Source organism: Brassica napus, chromosome C6, assembly GCF_020379485.1.
Source record: "Brassica napus cultivar Da-Ae chromosome C6, Da-Ae, whole genome shotgun sequence".
In the NCBI taxonomy this organism is placed as follows: domain Eukaryota; kingdom Viridiplantae; phylum Streptophyta; class Magnoliopsida; order Brassicales; family Brassicaceae; genus Brassica; species Brassica napus.
In genome coordinates this window covers 35,956,862-35,977,503 of record NC_063449.1, presented here as the reverse complement: position 1 = coordinate 35,977,503, position 20,642 = coordinate 35,956,862, and the positions used below count along the sequence as shown (strand labels likewise).

Here is a 20,642-nt window from a genome sequence, read left to right as displayed (position 1 = left end):
GGCTCAAGGTACTTCATTATTTGTGGGAGATTCATATCCAACATATATCCCCATCCTCATCCTCGTCTAAGGATCCATCTTAGACGGCACATATATTTGTGGTGGCTTATCCAAATATCTCAAGATGGTATATGTCTGGCTCATGACCCGCAATAAATTTGAGATGAGAATATCTATGCTCACTTAAATGGTCCGATGCTTATTAGTTAAAGTGCATCTAAATTCGTGTGTCCCCAAGCCTTGTACTGAGAGTTTGGACCTATGGGTAATGGCCAATACAGATTTATAAAAGGATTCAGCCAAGCTATATATAGTATGGACATGTGCGGATTTGTCCTCACTGCCCCCGCATGGACATACTATAATCTTTAAGTGCTTTGGGACATCATGGCCTAATGAGTTTCCCTTGTGTTCATGCTACACACGTGAGATTCTATGGGATAACTCTTTGTGCCTTTTCCAATATCAATTTTGCATCACGTTTTGGACCAGGATGGCCAATCCGGTCATGCCATAAAGTGTATAATTTCGTGGGTAAACCATTCTGGTTAGCATGACTTTTGTCTCTATCATATTGATCTTGGCATAGTCTAGATCAATAGGGAATGCATGTATAGTCTTTAGGACTTAATATGGCCTTGGGCGATTTTCATAACTCTGAAGGAACTGTTGTTTCCTTTTGCCCATTGTATCATTGTGGAAACCATTCTTATATCTCTATATTTTATAATCTCAATGGGTTTCTCTGGGTGAATATAAAGCATGTAAATGCTTGCCCTTATACATATCTTGCCATAGACCTTAATGTGTATCATACCCGCAATTTATGAACTCATATTAGCGTTTTTTAAAAAAAATCATTCATTCCTTTTATTAAGTTTTAATAAAACAAGTTCGAAGAAATGAAAACATAGAAATGAAAAACACCAAAACAAAGAACACATAAATTTAGATTACAAATGTCGAAATCAATCTTCAGTCTCACTACAAGAAAAATGACTTTATTAGCGGACGAAAAACGCTATCTATCAATACGATAGCGGTTTATGAAGCGCTGTATCATCGCCCGTCATAATAGGTCAAGCACTTTAGATAACGGTTTTTTGCGATGCTATCTTATTGTCATATATTATAGCGTTTTTTTGTATGCAATTAAAGAGTCTTTAATAGCATGAATTTTTTGTTATTATTTACTTTTAAATTTATTTATTTTAGAATTATTTATTTTAGAATTATTTATTTTAGAATTATTTTTTATTTAATTATTTAAAAATAAAAACTTAATTAAAATTTAAAATTATTCATAGAATCAAATTTTCTTTATTACTTAAATTTATCTATAATGAAATTTGTTTACAAAAATACAAAAAAAAATCTAATTAAATAATAAACCAACAAACTAAATAAACCAAAAACTAAACTAGACTTTAACCTAATTACTAACTAAACACACCACCACTTCGTTGTCTTCTTCATCTACCGGCCGCACCACCACCTTCGTCTTCGTGTTTTTCCAGCCATGATTCTTCTTCTTCATCCTGGGATTTGAGATGCAAGTTGCAGAGAGGAGGCAAACGTCACATCCATCTAGACCTAATCTCGTCGCCTCCTCACCAACTCGCCGTCAGCTTCCTCTTCCTGAATCTGAAGCCGTCATCTTCCTCCTCTAGCCGCCATACCTGCCTTGCCTTGCTTCCTCCATCCCTAAAAAAATAATACAGTTCAAAACAGAGAGAGAGAGAGAGAGAGGAGAGAGAGAGAGAGAGAGAGAGAGAGAGAGAGAGAGAGAGAGAGAGAGAGATGAGTTCTAACCGTGGTTGTGTGGTGGTGGTGATGCTTGGACGGCGAACGAGCGGTCGTGTGGTGGTGGTTGTGATGCTGGGACGGCGAAAACAAACGGGTGGTTGTGGTGGTGGTGATTGAGGAAGATAGAGATCCAAAGAATTAAAAAAGATATGAGATCATATTTAGATCTGTAACAAAAAAAGAGAGAGAGAGAGATAACGTGAGACAAGAAGAAAGAGATTGAGATATAAGATATGAGATGTGTGATTTCTAGCCATAGGATCAAAAATATTCAATGGTTAAGATTGCTATCCTTGTGATTAAGATATTGACCAATGAGAAAGAAGAAAAAAGATAAATCAAACATATTTGTGGCCATTGGATTGAAATCAATCAAAGGCCAAAATTAATCCATTAAAAACTGTTTTCATTTAATATAATAATTAAGTTAAATATTTATATATAATTTCGACCAAAAAATATATATAATTAATGTAATTATAGTTTGGTTCAATGTTTCAAATAATAGACTGAAAATTTTAATATTATTTATAAGTTATGATTTACTTTAAATGTAAAATGAAATTAGTTTAAAGGTTTAAAATACAAGAGTATAGTAAATAAAATTAGTTTAAAGGTTTAAAATTTAAACATATTAATTTTTAAAAATGTATGCTCAAAGTTTGGTGTCTAACTTTGAGAACATTAGATTTGTGATTTATGATTTAGTTTAATAACTAAATGTGTATATTGAAGGTTTGAGGTTTATTATGATATATAAGATTTGAGTATATAAGGTTTAGAGTTCAAGGTTAAGACTTTAAGTTAAAATTCGAAAAGAAATTTGAATTAATTTGAAGAATTAAGTTTAAGTTTGATTTTTTTTTTTTGAATTTAGATTTTAGATTTAAAGTTATGAGTTTAGAATAAATGTTTGAGTATAGGGTTTGGGGTTAAAGGTTTAAGGTATTGGGATTTAAGATTAATTATTGAAAAAGAAATAATTTTTGAATTTATATTTAATATTTGAGGTTAAATTTAAGATTTGATATCAAAATAGTTAGATTTTGAAGTTATGTTTAAAGTTTAGGGTTTAAAACTTGTTTAGGGTTTAGAGATTTAAAAAGTCAAAGATAGCGTTTTTAATAATGCGCTATTAAAAATACGCTAGCATAGCGTTTTTAAATATACAGTTCTATCATAGCGGTTCTAAATATACAAACGCTATCTAAAACTAACAGGTATGTCAACCATAGCAGAAAGGCAAAAAATGTTATCCTTCACTGCTATCAAAGCCCATTTTTCTTGTAGTGTCTTTTAGACAATCTGAAGTTTCATAATCCATAAGATCGTCCTTCTCATGATTGAAGTCATTTTCATCATCTTGGTATGTCATATGGGCTTCAGGATTCTTCCCTTTCAGACTCTCTTGATAGAGGTCAACAAGATGCTTGGGAGTCGTACAAGTCTTAGCCCAATGATTGCTCATACCACACCTATGGCACGCAGATTCGTCTGGTTTGGTCGAGTGTTGGGGTTTAAATGAAGATCCATGGCCGCGACCATGACATCATCCAAATGAGCCATGGTCTCGACCATTTCCTCACCCGCGGCCAAAGGATCTTCGACCGCGTCCACGTCCGTTCGACTTGTCTCGACTACGGCCATACTGGCCGTTTCCTTGGACGTGGTTGGACTCTTTATTGTCCTCTCTCGTGTGTGCTTCAGGTAGTGGAGCTGATCCAAGAGGTCTCATCTGACTGTTTCTCATCAATAATTCATTGTTCTGCTCAGCGAGCAAGAGAAAAGAAATAAGATTAGCATAGGTCTTAAAACCTTTCTCACTGCACTGTTGTTGTAACAGCACATTGCTTGCATGGAAAGTAGAAAAAGTTTTCTCAAGCATATCTTGTTCCGTAATACTTTCACCACACAGTTTCATTTTAGAAGAGTTATACTCGTCCACAGACTTATAGTCTTGGATTCTGAGATTCGTCCAATTAAACCGAGCTTTTGGTAAGATCACCATTCTCTGGTGATCATATCCCGATTTCAATTCGTTCCAAAGATCTAGTGGATTCTCAATGGTTAGATACTGATCCTTGAGACTCTCAGCTAGATGATGACGAATGATCAAGATGGCTATGTAACGATCTTTCTCATTATTATTATTGTTCCCGGTGATACATTCACCGAGACCCTTGGATTTCATGATGATCTTAGCATCGAGCGCCCATTGAAGGTAATTATCTCCAGAGAGATTTAGGGCAGCGAAATCCAGGTTGTTGATTTTCGACATCTGAAATCATAGATTAATATCTTTAGGTCTTTAGGAATAGGGTTTAAACGAATAGGGTTTTAGGTTTAAACAATCAATCAATGCCTCACGGCCAAGATCTATGCCTCTCGGCCAATAAGCATGCCGCACGGCCATGAATGCAATCGGTTCAATCTTATGCATTTAGTTTGTCATGTAATTGCAATCCTAACATACATTTTTTCTATATGATGCAATCAATACAAACAAACCTCTCGGCCAAACAAAAGAACAAGCCACACGGCTACTTGATTTGATTCAATACCATTCCTAGAAAAGTTCTAAGTGCAATTTGCAATCGATCAATTGTGATCAAATAAGGGTATGAATGCAACAAGGCCACACGGCCACAAGGTATGATCAAGAACTATTAACCTAGAATGCAACAAGGCCACACGGCCACAATTCAGAGTCGATTTCAAAATAATCTAGACTAGGTTATTAGGGTTTCAGTTTAAACAATCTAAACAATCTCAATTCATTCAGATTCAAATTTAAACAATCTTATCAATAGTTCTAGGTGATCAAATCAATCAATTAATATTCAATTCAAACAATCAAAATCGATTTTCAAAATTAGGATTTTAGGGTTTCGATTTAATTAACAAGCAATTACAATTTCAGGATGATCAATTCAATCAACATTCAATCATTTTTAATTAATCAGTTTTCGAATTAGGGTTTAGGTATTTTCGAAAATTTGATCTTAGATCAAAAAGATTTGATTTGAGATTCAAAACCTTTAAGGCTTTGATTTTAATTGATCAATGGATCAATCTCGATTTTAGGGTTTGGGGATCAACTTATAGAGCTTCGATTTACTCATTAGGGATTGATCTATTATCCTATGGCTTTTATCTTTAGAGATTAGGTTTTATGGTTTCATTCTTTACAAGCAATCCAAATTCGATTTTCATGTTCTTAGAATTCGAATTTACCTTTAGTTTTAGTAGATTGTTGAAACCGGACCACCAAGAGAATGAACCTCGAGCTGGGCAGGAATGCGAGCTGAACACGGGCTGGCCTAGACCCGAACGGATTGAGGTTGGAGACGCGAGCAGCTGATCGTCGAACGGGAGCTGTTGCAGTCGGGATCGCGAGCGGCTCTGATGCAAACTGGGCGCTTGCAGTCTGGAACGCGAGCTGTCCTTGATGCAGGATGGACCTGAGTTTGTCTAGGATCAGGAACGTCTTGGGGCTGGAGCTGATCAGTTGGACACGAGCTGGAACGGAGTCGCGAACGGATTAGGGTTCGTCGGTATCGTCGGGTTCGAATTAGGGTTTTAAAGCAAATTGGCGCGCACTGTATCTGTGCGTGAGGGCGCGTCGGTGGTCAGATCGACAAGCGGTTTACCCTGACTGATTCGTCTTGGCAAGGGCATCGATTTGATATCTTGATCGTTTTCTGAGTCCTCACGGTTTGGGAGAACGGCCTCTTTGAAGTTCCGAGGCAGATTCCTTTTCGTTTTAGGGTTTTAGGGTTTTGTTGATTTGGTTTTAGGCTCAGGTGTTAGAGGCTATCATGTTGATAACGTGTTATGAACTTAAGGTTTAGGAATCTGTAAGTTGTGTTTATTATTACTCAATCATTGTGAAGATGAAGCAATAAAGATCTAGAGTAAAGACATAAAGAGGAGCCAGAACTTAGGAAACAAGATGAGAGAGATTGAGTTCATACTTGCAAGATGACCTAATCCATACAAAGAGTGTCTTGGAAGTCAAGCAAGGATTGTGTTGGATTTAAATGTCTTGCCATCAGTCTCCTTGTGATCTGGAGGGTTTCAAACAAGTGGAGACCAGGCTGTGGAGGAGAATGAGCCGTTGGAGGCTGTGTGACAAACAAAGGTCACATGTGCTCTTAAGGAATGAAGAGAGGTGGGAGCTGTCCCTTTCTACATAGTTGAGAGTGACATTCTCAGATCTTGTCCAAATTATTTATAGTTTCCTATTGTCTCATTGTCAACTCTTTTATCTATTTATGTAATTCATGTAAGAACCAAAAAGGAAATATGGAATAAGTGATTCGTTCTTCATATTCTCTCATTTGCAATACTCTCTCTCTCTTTCTTATTTTTACTCAAACTCCTTAATCTCTTTGATCTTATCACATAAACCATCTCATAAAGCACTAATCCTCACATGGTATCAGAGCAATTAAGCTCTTGAAACCTATTACTTCCGTAAACCTTTACTCTGATTATTTCTTACAAAAATATTTTTTATTTTCTCTCACCATTCTTGAACTGTTCTTGAGTTGTTCTTGATGGATTCTGGAGAAAATTCAAAAATGTTTGTGATTCCAGCTACCCTTAAGGGGGCTAACTACCTGTTGTGGGCAAGACTTGCTAAGATAGCTCTTGGTGGCAGAGGCTACTAGGATATTGTTGAAGAAGGCAAGAACCCAAAGAAAACAACCTTAGGAGAGGATGGTAGAGAAGTGGTGGTGAGTGAAGCTGGCGACAAGAAGAAGAATCAAGAGGACCTCATGGTGCTGTCTATTCTTCAGTCCAGTCTTGATGCTCCACTCCAGGAAGCTTATGGCTACTGTGAAACCTCCAAAGACCTATGGGATACACTCAAGAAGGTCTATGGAAACCAGTCCAACATCAGTAGGGTGTTTGAGGTCAAGAGGGCTATCAATACTCTAAGTCAAGAGGACAATGACTTTGATAAACACTTTGGGAAGTTTAGATCCCTGTGGGCTGAGCTAGAGATGCTAAGGCCAGCAACCATTGATCCAGATGTGTTGAATGAAAGGAGAGAACAAGACAAAGTGTTTGCTCTTCTCTCTACTCTCAACCCTGGATACAATGACCTCATCAAGCATATCCTAAGAGACAAGGAACTCCCATCCTTTGAAGAAGTGTGTGCTTTGATTCAAAAAGAACAAGGATCAGTGGGGCTCTTTGGAGGCAAGCGAGACTTGGTACTTGCAAACCAAGCTGAAGGAGTTGCAAATAAAGGTACCTACAAGACTGAAGACAAGAAGGTGTGGACATGCGATCATTGCAAGAAGAGAGGCCATGGAAAGGACAAGTGCTGGATCCTCCATCCTCACCTTAAGCCACAGAAGTTCAGAGCCAACTACAATGATACAAGAGCCAACTTCTCTGGTGACATGGGAGAGCCATCTACTTCAGCAAGCATGCGCCAAGCTCCAGCAGGTGGTGAAGGCAAAGCAATGGCGTCTAGTGGCAACCTGACCTTGAGGAACAATCAAGATGAAGTCATCAGACGCTCTGACATTGAGGCTCTCATCAAACTCCTCAAAGACAACTCTGGTAACACACTTGGTACCTCTTTACATGCCTCCACTTGTGGTATCTTGCTGAATGCTTTAACTGAACCTAAAATTAAAAAACCATTGGTTATAGATTCAGGGGCAAGTCATCACATGATTAGTGATCTTAGCTTAATTAAAAATATTGTTCCTGCCCTAGGAAATGTTATGATAGCTAATGGAGAGAAAGTACCAATCAAAGGTGTAGGTGATCTTAGGCTATTTGATAAAGATTCTAAAGCTTTCTACATGCCTAGTTTTACCTCTAACTTGTTATCAGTTAAAAGAGCCACTAATGACTTGAATTGTAGTGTTACTTTCACTCCTAATGATGTCTACTTTCAGGATATTGAAACTAGTATGTTGCTTGGCAAAGGTGTGACCAAGGGAGACTTGTACTTACTTGAAGACACTAAGCTCTCAGCCGATTTATCTTATGCTCTAAATTCCATTTCTACTTTACCTAAAGATGTATTATGGCATGCTAGATTAGGACATCCCCATTCTCGTGCTTTGAACATCATGCTTCCTAGTATTTCTTTTAAAAGTGATTGTGAGGCTTGTATCCTAGGCAAACATTGCAAGAGTGTGTTCCCTAGATCAAGTACTATTTATGAAAATTGCTTTGACTTAATCCACTCTGATGTATGGACAGCTCCATGCATATCTAGAGAACATCATAAGTATTTTGTGACCTTTATAGATGAGAAATCAAAGTATACATGGATCACATTATTACAATCTAAAGATAGGGTCTTAGAAGCTTTCATAAATTTTCAAAACCATGTATCTAATCACTTTAATGCCAAGATTAATATTTTGAGATCAGATAATGGAGGAGAATACACAAGCAATGCTTTCAAACAACACTTAGCCAAACATGGGATGATCCACCAAACTAGCTGCCCATATACTCCACAACAAAATGGTGTAGCTGAGAGAAAGAATAGACATCTCATGGAGGTGGCAAGGAGTATGATGTTCCACACAAGTGTGCCCAAACGTTTTTGGGGAGATGCAGTCCTAACAGCATGCTATCTAATCAATAGGATCCCCACAAAAGTCCTTCAAGATCAATCTCCTTATGAGGTACTTAACAAAAACAAATCATCTATAGATCATATGCGTGTGTTTGGGTGTCTTTGTTTTGTTTTGATACCAGGAGAACAAAGAGATAAGTTGTCAGCTAAGAACATAAAGGCAATCTTTATTGGATACTCTCCCCACCAGAAGGGCTATAAGTGTTATGTACCAGAGACCAGGAGGGTCTTAATCTCAAGAGATGTGAAATTTGTGGAATCTAGAGGCTACTATGATGGAAAGAGTTGGGAAGAGGTAGAGAACCTGTCCCACTCAGACTCGGATAGAGCTAACAACCTAAGGAGAGTAATGGAAAGACTTGGAATCAGTATACACCAAGATCAAGGAGCCACTACACCTGAGGCCACTCAATCCACGCCATCTAGTGAGGTTGATACTGATGTGATTGAGATTCCTCACCTTGATCCTGAGGGGGACAATCAAGCTGAACACTATCAAGAGGATTCAGCAAGTCATGATCAAGCTGAGCATCATACACAAGAGGAGCAGGATCATCACGTGACTCAAGAGGAGCCAGTAGTGATTGCAAGCCAGCCGCAGCCTAATATTGATCAAGCTGCAACTGAGGAAAGTAGTTCACAGCCGGCTCCAAGAAGAAGTTCTAGGATCAGAAAGCCGGTTGATCTAAATTGGAAGAACAATAGGGTCTACTTCAATGCTCAAGCTGTGGCTCATCCCATACAAGGAGTGTGCTCTCTAGCTCAGTATCCCCAAGAACATGTGGTGTTTATTGGAGAGTTGGATCAGGAATACATTCCAAGGTCTTATGAGGAAGCTATGGAGCATGAGGAATGGAAAGAATCAGTGGGCAGTGAGACTAATGCCATGATCATCAATGATACATGGTATGAAGTTGAACTACCTAAAGGCAAGAGAGCTGTAACAAGCCGCTGGATCTTCACCATCAAGTACAATGCTGATGGGACAGTAGAGAGGCGCAAGACAAGGCTAGTAGCAAGAGGCTTCACTCAAACATATGGAGAGGATTATCTAGATACCTTTGCACCAGTTGCTAAACTTCACACCATAAGGATAATCTTATCCTTCACTGTCAACCTAGAGTGGGATCTATGGCAAATGGATGTGAAGAATGCTTTCCTACAAGGAGAACTAGAAGATGAGGTCTACATGAGGCCACCTCCTGGCCTAGAACACCTAGTGAAACCTGGAAATGTTCTTAGACTCAAGAAGGCTATCTATGGATTGAAACAATCACCTAGAGCATGGTACCACAAGCTCAGCACCACACTCAATGGAAGGGGCTTTGTGAAATCTGAGGCAGATCATACTCTCTTTACACTCACCAGCAAGCAAGGGATTGTTGTGATCTTAGTATATGTTGATGATATCATCATCACCGGGAGTGACAAAGAAGGTATACTCTTAACTAAAGCTTTCCTTAGATCATCTTTTGATATCAAAGACTTGGGAGAGTTAAAGTACTTTCTAGGGATTGAGATGTGCCGATCCAAGGATGGGCTATTCTTATCCCAAAGAAAGTACACACTTGATCTTCTGAATGAGGCAGGTGATCTAGGAGGAAGAGCAGCCAAGACTCCACTAGAAGATGGGTATAAGGTGCTGCGTGAGGGGGAGATTGAAGACAAGCCCTATACTGATGTGAAACACTATAGGAGAATGGTGGGAAAGTTGATATACCTGACCATCACCAGGCCTGATGTATGCTTTGCAGTCAACCAAGTAAGCCAGCACATGCAAGCTCCCAAGATACACCATTGGAACATGGTTGAAAGGATCCTAAGATATCTAAGAGAGGCGCCAGGGCAAGGAGTATGGATGGGATGCAACAAAAGCACAGAGGTAGTTGGATATTGTGATGCTGATTGGGCAGGAGACAGAGTCGATAGGAGATCCACCACAGGTTATTGTACATTCATTGGAGGCAACCTTGTCACTTGGAAGAGCAAGAAACAGAAGATAGTGTCATGCTCAAGTGCTGAAGCTGAATATAGGGCAATGAGGAAGCTCACTAGTGAGTTAATCTGGATCAGAAACCTACTTCAAGACTTGGGTATAGAGACATCAACTCCAATCACCATGCATTGTGATAATCAAGCTGCCATACACATTGCTTCCAACAGTGTGTTCCATGAGAGGACTAAACACATTGAGGTGGATTGTCATAAGGTTAGGCAAGCAGTGGAACAAAGGATCATCTTACCTTGCTACACAAGAAGTGAGGATCAACTGGCTGACATCTTCACCAAGGCTGCAAGCACCAAGGTTTGCGAGTTCATACATTCCAAGTTAGGACTTGTAGATCTTTCATCACACTGATCCTCTTAGCCATGAAGTGTTCTACTCTTTTTTCTTTGGCTTGGTTTTTATCCCATGAGGTTTTTCCAAGCTAAAGGTTTTAATGAGGGAATACTTCATGGTTTCCAAGCTTGACCAGTCCCTATGGTCAAGCTTGAGGGGGAGTGTGAAGATGAAGCAATAAAGATCTAGAGTAAAGACATAAAGAGGAGCCAGAACTTAGGAAACAAGATGAGAGAGATTGAGTTTATACTTGCAAGATGACCTAATCCATACAAAGAGTGTCTTGGAAGTCAAGCAAGAATTGTGTTGGATTTAAATGTCTTGCCATCAGTCTCCTTGTGATCTGGAGGGTTTCAAACAAGTGGAGACCAGGCTGTGGAGGAGAATGAGCCGTTGGAGGCTGTGTGACAAACAAAGGTCACATGTGCTCTTAAGGAATGAAGAGAGATGGGAGCTGTCCCTTTCTACATAGTTGAGAGTGACATTCTCAGATCTGGTCCAAATTGTTTATAGTTTCCTATTGTCTCATTGTCAACTCTATTATCTATTTATGTAATTCATGTAAGAACCAAAAAGGAAATATGGAATAAGAGATTCCTTCTTCATATTCTCTCATTTGCAATACTCTCTCTCTCTTTCTTATTTTTACTCAAACTCCTTAATCTCTTTGATCTTATCACATAAACCATCTCATAAATCACTAATCCTAACAATCATAAGGTACCCTTATATATGAGAATTACAAAGAGATAAAAGGGAAAACATAAATATGGAAAGTGAACAAATACAAGGAAAAGGAAATAGGGTTTCCTTTTCTCTAAAGCCTAAGCCGCCTCTCTCTCCTCTTCATGCGGCCGCCTCTATCTCTCTCTCTAGGGTTGGACCGTCTCTCTCTCTTGGTATTGGTCTTTCATGTAATCAATTCTCATTTGCAAATACTTCTAAATATCGAATGCCTATGTAAAAGAATAAAATACGTGTTTATATGAACATATAGATTTATAATTATGGCAAAATATAAGCATATAAACATTCAATCAAATAGACTATTGTATGCGTATGTGTGTGCCTTAGTGTTAGAAAGTATTTCTAAAAAAAAACTCAGAAACTAGAAATTTATATTCCTGATCAATCACAGATCGATACCTGGTAGTTGATGATATATATGATCATAAGAAGGATGCATGAATGAAATAATCGATATATATTTTTTTAAAAAAAAATCGATATATAGGGTAAAGAAGATTGTAGAATTAGGGTTTCAAGGAGAGATCGAGGCCAAGGTCGAACAGACAACGAAACAAAGATGAGAAACAGACAAGATTGCTCACATTGACAAGCCTAGCATCGAACCCAACCAATATTGATCATCATTTACATCTTTTACAAGTTATGATGATGTAAAGAAAGTGTATTTCTGCGAAGGAGGAACCTTAGGTACTTAGGGCATCGTTATTGGTGTCCCTTAAGCTGGATCTTTAAGTGTAGGGTCCCTTAGTTTTTAACTAAAAAAGCTAAGGAACGACCCTTAAATAAGGGATTTGAGAGAAGTCTCTTATCGTTTTTAGTTAAAAATTAAGGGACTCTACGCTTAAGAGCCTCAACCTAAGACACACCAATAATGATGCCCTCATAGAAGAAGATATACAAATATACAATGGAGGATTTGAGAGAAGTCTCTTATCGTTTTTAGAAGAAGATATACAAACCTAAATAGGTTCCCTCTCCTCCTTCTTTATCAATCCTAAGAATCTGTTTGACATCCGCTCTCATCCCTTCGTTCACTTTATCCCCAAAGATTATCGAAGATTTTGAAAGGTTGATCTGTTGTCCAGAAGCCTCTCCATAGAGTTTCAAACAGCGCAAGACCTCCATACTAAAAACGATAAGAGACTTCTCTCAAATACAATGGAGGATTTGAGAGAAGTCTCTTATCGTTTTTAGTATGGAGGTCTTGCGCTGTTTGAAACTCTATGGAGAGGCTTCTGGACAACAGATCAACCTTTCAAAATCTTCGATAATCTTTGGGGATAAAGTGAACGAAGGGATGAGAGCGGATGTCAAACAGATTCTTAGGATTGATAAAGAAGGAGGAGAGGGAACCTATTTAGGTTTACCTGAAGTTTTTAAAGGCTCAAAGAAACTTATTCTGAACTACATTCGTGAGAAGCTTCAGCATAGACTACACGGTTGGTTCGCTCGAACACTGTCTCAGGGTGGCAAAGAAGTTCTTTTGAAATCTATTGGGTTGGCGTTACCAGTCTATGCAATGTCAGTCTTTCAACTTCCTAAGGATCTTTGTGCTAAACTCACTTCTGCTATGCGAGACTTCTGGTGGAGTAATGGAGGCTCTAGAAGGAAAATGCCGTGGGTTGCTTGGGACACACTCTGTAAGAGCAAAGAAGATGGGGGCCTCGGCTTTCATGATATTGGCCGGTTTAACCAAGCTCTCCTCGGCAAACAAGCATGGAGAGTGTTTTCGCAGCCAGATTCGCTCATGGCAAGAGTTTTGAAGAGTCGTTACTTCAAGAATTCTTCGTTCCTGGACGCGAGTATTGGTTCACGGCCGTCATACATTTGGCGTAGTATACTCCATGGCAGAGAGGCTCTGAGATCAGGCTTGATCAGAGTTATTGGAGATGGTGATCAGACTAATGTGTGGACGTCAAACTGGTTGTTAGATAAGGAAGCCCGTCCTCCTATGTATAAAGAAGACAGTGTTGTGGACCTTACGCTCAAAGTTAGTGATCTTTGGTTCCCGAACTCAAAAGTGTGGAATGCACAAAAGCTGTTTGATACGTTTATTGAGGAAGATGCCCGGCAAATACTAAAGATCAAGATTCCTCAAAATGGCCATGACTTGGATGTATGGGGATTCACAAAAAACGGCTCCTACACCACTCAAAGCGCCTACAAAATGTTATATGTTCTTCACGAGACCAATTCACCAGTCCATCGCCCCCTCCCCCCCGTAGAAAAGCAATTGTGGAAAAGTATTTGGAAACTCAAAACATCTCCTAAGATCAGACACTTCTTGTGGAGAGCACTGTCAGGAGCTTTGGCTGTAGCTGAAAGACTCCAGTCAAGAGGACTATGCAGTAACACATCCTGCCCTTCGTGTGATCAAGCATCAGAGACGATCTGTCATGTCCTTTTCTCGTGTACCACTGCAGTAGAAGCTTGGAGATTGGCAGGAATTCAACCCCCACCAGCGGGTTTCTCTCAATCCTCTGTCTTCCTTAACCTCCATTACTTGGTAGCAGGATATAAACAGCAGAGGAGTGACCGAGATAACTTAAAAGCTTTCCCTTGGATCCTATGGAATCTTTGGAAAGGGAGAAATGCTTTACTGTTTGAGAAAACCAGATTTACACCAAACTCAACAGTTGTTAAAGCCTTGGAGGAAACTGAGATTTGGTACAAAGTCCAACAGCCGGATCATAACCCGATCATGAGAAGAAATCTATCACTGCCTCCCTAGGTATTTGGGAAAAACCCCCTCTCGGTATGGTCAAGTGCAATGTTGGAATGGCTTGGGTTGATACTGGTACAATGAGTGGTGCAAGTTGGATAGCAAGAGATTGTCAAGGCCGACCTCTACACCATAGTCGAATCAGATCTTAGGTCACTGCTATGGGCTGTTCAAGCAATGGGTGACTTACGCCACAAGAATATCCTCTTTGAAGCTTCATCTGTAGAAGCACGGCAAGCTCTTTTGAACCCTACCAGTTTCCCTGATCTCTCTCCATTGATTCTGAAGATATTAGAACTCCTAAACGGTTTCGAAAAATGGACAATCTCCCATGTGTCGAGACATATAAACAGAGCTGCTACAACCATAGCGGAGAGCGTAACTTTTGGTCCATACCTACAGTCATATGTTGCTTCAGGAGGTCCTCGCTGGCTCCACAAGATGCTACAAGAGGAAATGAGAAACACGTAACACCCATGTTTGCGTAAAAGGTTACTGACTTGCACCTCAAGTCATTTCATAACCTTATCCTGAGTTACATGTGTTGAATTCTTCCAAGTACCTACTGGTACTCCAGCTATTTTCGTTTTTTGTTTCCCTTTCTTTCATAGTCTTATTTGTTTTCCTCTAAATTCTATGTCATGGAACTCAGGGGTTCTCCCTCACTTTTGTCCTTTTGGACCCCATCACAATCAAAATACAATGGAGGAGGAGAATCCACACAATCAACGATGAGTTAAAATGAGGATAACGACAAATAAAACATCTGGATTAGAGAGCGCCGCACGTGTCAACCAATCACACAAACCCATTGGTTTGTTGACTCACGTGTGGCTGTGTTATGCGCCTTCCTTCCATTTAGAGCGTGCGGTATATTTACCCACTGTGGGTAATCTCATAGTCCCACACACATTTTATACGTATTTAAAAAAAAAAAAAAAAATATATATATATATATATATATGAGACATTTTTTAGAATAGCCCATTTAATTTTTCGCAAAAATAGTATTCAATGAAAAAATGATAAAAATAAATTTTATTAAAATGTAAAAAATACATGTTTACCATATGTAAAAAATAAATTTAGACTTAGGGTTTTAAGTATAGAATTTCAAAAAAAATTAAAGAAAAAATTAAAATTAAAATTAAAATTTTCAAAATAAAAAAAATTATTTTTGTTATTTTTTTTTAAAGCTGTTTTTTTAACAAAAAAATTTTAAAAAAAACTATTTGAAAGAATTGTCCTATATATACATATATCTTATTATTATCCAATACCCGCACCGTATCAACCAGCGTCTCTCATTAAAAACTTGTATTATATTATATACTAGGGGTTAGCCCGCCCTACGGGCGGAAAGTTATATTAAAAATTATTTATATAAATATATATATTATATTAATTTATTATACATTTTAAAATCAGTATTGATTGAAAATGATATTATAAACGAACAAATAATGGATAAACATTATCTAATTTTGATATCCATTAGCTATTTTTAATATTTGTTTTTTATTTTCTTAGTTCTATTGTTTGGTTATATGTGTGAATTTTAAATTTCAAGGGATAGATTTTTTGTTGAATGTAAGGAGACCGGATCTTTAGGTCGCTTTATTTGGCTAAATTTATAATACAGTATTTAAATGGTTCGAAAGAGAGCAGTGTTCAATTTTGATTTATGCTCGAAGAGCTATTTTTTAGAGTCGTTTTATTAAGTTATGTACATTCATGTTAGATTTATGTATTTTTGTATGGTCATTGTATTTTACCAAGTTCATCCAAACTATGCAAGTATTTTTTTTTAACTTCAGTTTTAATAAAAAAATCATGGTAGAGTTTTTTTCTATTATTATACCGTATAGATAAATATCAACGTTATACAAAAATTATTATGTTTGGTGAAGAAAATATAGCCATATGTCCGTGTTGTTTTAATTTTTAGTTACTCTTATTTTCTTTCTATAGATTGTAGTTACTGAGTTATTGCTTAGGAAACTTTTTTTCTTACATTTCATTCATTCAGTATATTTGTGTACTTAAAATATGAATCCATGTAAGTTGTTTAGATTTGATCTGTGGTTTTGTCAAATAAAGTGGTCATAATTGATATTTTATTGAAGGTATTTTCTTTCATATGTATCCGTAACTACACAGTTGTCCATGCTGAACAAAGTTACATGCTCGCAAATTCAAGCTACGGTGGTAGACATATAATATTGTTGTAAAAGATGGGACTGATATTTATTTCGTAGATATTGTAAGTTTGGTTGTTTCCTCACTTTTTAATTACAGTTAAAATGATTTCACAAAATATCTTTTCATTTCTAGGTATTTATTTAGATGAACAAAAATATTATATATATATATATATATATATATTTATTTTTTTTTTATTTATATATGTAGATAGATGTATTGTCACCAAACAATGTTCATCTAATTGGAGATGGTAGTCACCGATTACTTAAACCATGGGTAATTATGATATTTAGGACAATACATCCTTTTCTTCAAATGCTATCAAGCTTTCTCTTTTTGGAGTTTCTGCTATTCACATATGTAATTCATTGTGGTGATTTATTGTTTTATTCCTTTTCTTCCTGTCAGTGTGTTTTATCCATCACAGTTAAACATTTACTCTTCTAAATCAATGGCTTGGCCTGATAATAATACTTTTGAGTATATTGTCCTACTTGTTTGATCAAAAGAAAATATTGTCCTACTTGCTACCTTACATAAAAAGAAATCACGTAAATCAAGCATCACAGTACAAATTATATAAGTAAATCTCCTGCTAGTTGACAAAGAAAAAATCTCAAGCTCAAACAATTCAAATAATCAGCCCCATCATATATTTAATTTAACCATAGTATATTTGTTGCACAGTTTCCTCTAGCTTTACCAAATAGTGAAGAAGGAGACAATTTCCCGCATGAATATTAAACAACCAACAAACGTCTTGTGCTAATCATTTCTCATCTATGCAAGAATCACCATGAAGCAGATGGGTGAGTGAGTGATTTCCGTGTGGTTTCGGGTATATCGAAAGGGGTTCGAAGAAGTGTTTCTCCTTAGGGTCTTCTCCACACCAGGTTCATAAGAAATTGCATTTGTTTCTTCTTTGGCATGCTCTCTAAGATGCTCAGGCTATAGTTTGGAACCAAATATATAAAAAATGAAACACGACCGTAAACACAAAATAAAAGAGTCCATAACCGTATAATAATGTGCTACACCTGTAGAAAGGAGGCTGTAGTGAGGACTGAGTACACGTAGAACAGATTTTATTTATAGAAAAGAGATTAAAATCACCTCAGTTCGGAATGCACGATTGCTTTTTTGAGATATGTTAGGAGAGTTTGAAGTTGTCTTCATATACTTGGAACTATTGCAGAGCCTGGAATATTGACCAAAACATAAATTTCATATATTCTTTCATGGTGAATTATTGTAAATCATGAGAAGAATGGTAGGTAAGTTTTAACATTGTGATGTGAAGCTGTAGTATATATGGCTTAGTCCATCAATCGAACCTGTATGGCCGGTGATCAGATAAAATTTGAGCTATTTCTTGTCTATTGTTGTGTATGAATTTGTGGTGGGCGAGTTAGACATGAGTCAGAACTGAGACACAACATGAGCTCATATATTGTCGATGGAGAGTAGGAGCAAACTGAAGAGGCGTGGGTAGACGTTTTTCTCATTTTCAGAAGACATACTTTCTCTTAATAGAAGTAAAAGAATGACTTAAAGAATGACTTACATTGCAACCACCAACCCTTGCTCTTCTTGTACTTTTCTTCAGATTGGCTTACGTTTTAACTTCAAGCAGAAGAAGACCAATTCTGTTTTTCTGGGCGATCAAGTTTTAAGTCAAAAAAGAGGTGATAGATTAGAAACTCATTATACACAACAATAATCAACACTGATAGTTTATAAACTCAACAGTCTCATTAAAATCAAAGCTCGATGATTTGTTTCACATTCATACGAAACTCAAAAATCTAAACTCCAAAAACCCTCACAAAATATATATTAATTCATATCTTCATATTAATAAAAAGCTCATCAAACTAACCTTCTGAAGCATTTTCAAGTCACTATCCTGATTATGTGAAAAAATGCTTGTAACTTTTGGTTCAAGATACCTCTGATGATCTGTCTACTGAATTTGCCTCCTCGTGGTCACATCTAACAACTCAAATTATGGCAAATCAATTAGAGAAACATTTTAAAACATCCAGTTTTGGCATCTCAAAAGAAGACCCCCACACTTCCAATCCAGAAAGCTCATCATCTCTGTTACACATATGAATTTCATACACATTATACAGAAACCATGCCTTCAACTTAAAGGCTAGTAACCACATTCTATACATTATTAAGCTTTTACCATATCAATTTCATAGCAAGATAAGATAGTGAAAAAGGGAAGGGAAGCTCACGTGAGTGTACTAATTAAGCATATGAGCAGAAAATTCTTTACCCAGTTCCGGCAACTCCGTAACCACACATATACAATTAGCTCAAACGAAGGCATCATAAAAACTGATTAGAAATAGTGAGGAACGATGGATAACAGAGAGAGGGAGAGAAAGAGATGGAACCTGATTGATTAGGGATGGGTCGTCAAATGTTATATCTGAGACAGTAAGACTTGTTGTCAAGCAGCATTAAAGTAATCGATGATAAATGAGAAAAAAAAATCCACGATTGAACCACATTAGCTTAGGCGTATACATGATCAAAGAAGCATATGGTGTATGTTTACACTCACAGCTTGAAGGCCTTCTTCTTCTTCATCATCTTCTTCTTCTTCTTCTTTTCTTCTTCTTCTTCTTCTTATCTTTGATTCCTGGTGAGCCAAACCCAAACTTCATTGGATCATCATATGTCATTGACTTAAAGTTCCACATATCTTTTTAGCAGGTGGCGACACTGCAAATTATGTTCAGTATTATTCTTTGACAGTTTACTGCAAAGAAAATAAGCTATCAGTCACTCACAAAAATACTTATCTCTTGTTTTATGATCAACAAAACGCGCCACCTTTGCAATCATCCCTGTCTGCTACTTAATCGCCGCCAGCTAGCTTCACCACCAGTCCCACTCCCTCCGGCGTCCTCCCTACCCACTTTCCTTCCATCTCTGGCTAATCCTCCACCTCAGATTAGTCGCCATCGTAATTAAAAATCCTCTCAGATTATTCGGGATCTCAAAAACTGAATCGATTACTAAACTAAAGGGGGAGAGTAAATGATTAATTAGTGGATGATGTGGGTGAACCTTTGATTTGTAACCGGTGACTATCAAGTTTCGCAGTAGGCGAGAAAAATCTAGACGAAATGAAGGATTAAGATTTGGGCAAACCGAAAAAAAATTATCTTTGAAAGAGAGGATGACACGTGTCATCTTTTCCCCCTCTCTCCAAAGCGACGTGGACGCCTGAGAAGAAAGATATGTCAACTTTATTTATAAAGATATTGGTTGTTCAAAAAAAAAAATGATTGTTAAAAAGGGAATTAGGGTTACGTGTCCAACCATGTATTAGTTAACTTATAACTACAAACTAGATTTCCTATGTTGAAAATTGATAGTAGTCTAAAAGAAATTAGGAATCATCATACGAAATCAGAATAACCAAATATTTTTCTCGAGAGAAATATGGATTTTCAACATATATAGGAAATCTAGTTATAACTACGCACATGCATGGGTCGTGTCGAATCTTCATATCCATAACGACTACACGATATCAGCTTTAATTAAGCAAATCAAATATTTCACCAAATAATATTGATATCTAACCTTATTGATGTACCAGAAATACAAAACTACTGATATGTTTTATGAAAATTACAAATTGCATTAAAAATTTGAAAATTACAAATTTCGTGTATATGTGCTTAGAAATCTTATTTTTGTATTTCCTCTTCCAAAAGAAAGTCATATTATGTCCGGAACATCATAGCCCAATGGTAAGGACGGGCTCCTTCCTGCATCCAGGTTGCGAGTTCGAACCCTGCCAGAGAGAACTACCTCATGATGTCTCTGGACACCCCACACGGATATGGGTCCATGCTTTAGGGCCCATTTGCATACTCGGAGAGAGGGTCTATCCGTGGGCTGCACCTCCCCTTGGAATTCGTCTGGGCCATTCCATAGGCCCGGGGTACCCACAGGTTAAACCCAAAAAAAAAAAAAAAAAAAAAAAAATCATATTATTTCAAGCTTTTTTGTGTCTGTTGTTGGTTTAGCTTCATTTGGACTGTTACTGTTGGGCGTTAGTGATAGTACAACGATGGACTTCCTTTTTGTTTGGTATGTTGTATGTGTTTTGTTTTTCATGGGTATATACATTTTTTTTATTAGATCCAGTCGGAGGGAGGTAGGGGGTAAGG

General features: G+C 37.4%; 2 long non-coding RNA genes across 4 annotated transcripts; both read right to left on the bottom strand.

The window, feature by feature from the left end:
- Nucleotides 1-1,304: 1,304 nt before the first annotated feature.
- Nucleotides 1,305-3,740, bottom strand: LOC125588601. The gene is made up of 2 exons (XR_007324725.1): nt 1,813-3,740; nt 1,305-1,704 (listed from the first exon to the last, which is right to left on the bottom strand). It is a non-coding gene; the product is annotated as an uncharacterized LOC125588601 (long non-coding RNA).
- Nucleotides 3,741-16,170: 12,430 nt separating this feature from the next.
- On the bottom strand, nt 16,171-19,867 carry LOC111213112. 3 transcript variants are annotated; one of them, XR_007324723.1, is made up of 7 exons: nt 19,019-19,867; nt 18,687-18,883; nt 18,320-18,540; nt 18,005-18,094; nt 17,775-17,914; nt 17,554-17,638; nt 16,171-17,388 (listed from the first exon to the last, which is right to left on the bottom strand). It is a non-coding gene; the product is annotated as an uncharacterized LOC111213112 (long non-coding RNA). The 3 variants fall into 3 exon arrangements; XR_007324724.1 differs by having other exon boundaries at nt 18,320-18,883; nt 19,019-19,216; nt 19,291-19,867; XR_007324722.1 differs by having other exon boundaries at nt 18,320-18,883.
- Between the last annotated feature and the right edge of the window lie 775 nt (nt 19,868-20,642).